Source organism: Pteropus vampyrus, unplaced genomic scaffold (genome assembly GCF_000151845.1).
Source record: "Pteropus vampyrus isolate Shadow unplaced genomic scaffold, Pvam_2.0 Scaffold168, whole genome shotgun sequence".
NCBI classification, from domain to species: Eukaryota; Metazoa; Chordata; class Mammalia; order Chiroptera; family Pteropodidae; genus Pteropus; species Pteropus vampyrus.
In genome coordinates this window covers 394,378-395,646 of record NW_011888949.1, presented here as the reverse complement: position 1 = coordinate 395,646, position 1,269 = coordinate 394,378, and positions in this window count along the sequence as shown.

The window sequence follows — 1,269 nt, the reverse complement described above, 5'->3', positions numbered from 1 at the left end:
GGAAAGCTGGCGCCTTCCGTTACGGCCCTTGGACTCTAGAGCCCCCTCCCTCCACGCGTCCCCAGGATAAGTTTCCCCCCTGGTCTGATCTCTCGGTCATCAGCAGGTAGTTACTGCACCTGCCGGGTCACCTGATGATGCTCCGACCTGGATTCTGAGTCCCGCCGCCCGAGGCTGCCGACGGTCACCACACCTGCTCTCTCACAGCGAGTCCTCTGCTGGGCGCGAGCTGCTTGACGTTGGCAGGCGGGCAGAGTGGTTCCGAAGCCTTTTCGGACATAAAGTCCTTTGTGAAAATGTAAATGGGAAACATTTCATTCATGGAATAATTTCTTCCGGTTTCTAGTGGTCTTGCCTCTCGTTTTGAAAGCAAACCATCAGAAGCACTCGGGGAAAAAAAATACTGTTTTATTCTGTGGGTGTGTAGTGTGTTTATATCCTGCTCGCCACATGAGTCACAAGCTAAACAGGAGGGCAGGCCTGCTGCCAGCTGAAAAGCCATTATCTCGTTGAGCAGGATCACATGTTTAAGAGTTTCTACAACAATAAACAGTTTCTGCTGTTTTGTACTGTCAGTGGATGAGCAGAGATAGAGTTTGCGCTGTAAATAGCAAATCATTTCAGCGAAGAGACCCCACAGCTCCGGCAGCATGAAGTAACTATCTGTGTGGCATCTGATGCATTGGGCTCTGTGACTAAGGGTTAAAAAGAAAACCTGACACATCTTCCCAAGATATCCATTTTTCTCCAAGTTTATTTACTTGGGAGGAGGGCTCACACAAATTCGTGATATTAAGCAGGAGACTTCAAGGAAAAGTCGTGTTCCCAGAAGCTGTGTCCACACTCCTTGACTGTGAGAAAGTGCAGAAACAGAAGGCCATGTTTGAGAAGCGCTGTGGAAAGACATTTGCCAATTATTAGCTTGTCCCTGTTGACCCAGCGTCAACACTGGTTTCCCTTTTCTGCTACCTCGCACTCACAGGACAGACACAGCCCGGTTGTGCTCTGGGTGACCAACACACAGCCCAGGATGCCAACCCGCCGTGAAACTCAATAATCTTTTGCTACCTCTTCGAGAGCACAAATCTTAAAAAGTGTCATCATCATAGGTTATAACTGAAAGTTGGTCTCGAACCTTTACGTTTAAGCAAGGCCTAGCGTTTCTAATGATGTCACTTGTTTTCATTTCTTGAGCAAGAGCCAGACAAAGTGGGAGTGGCCAAAATGGTGGGGTTCTGTCTTCGTCTCTCCCGCTCACACGGTCTGTTC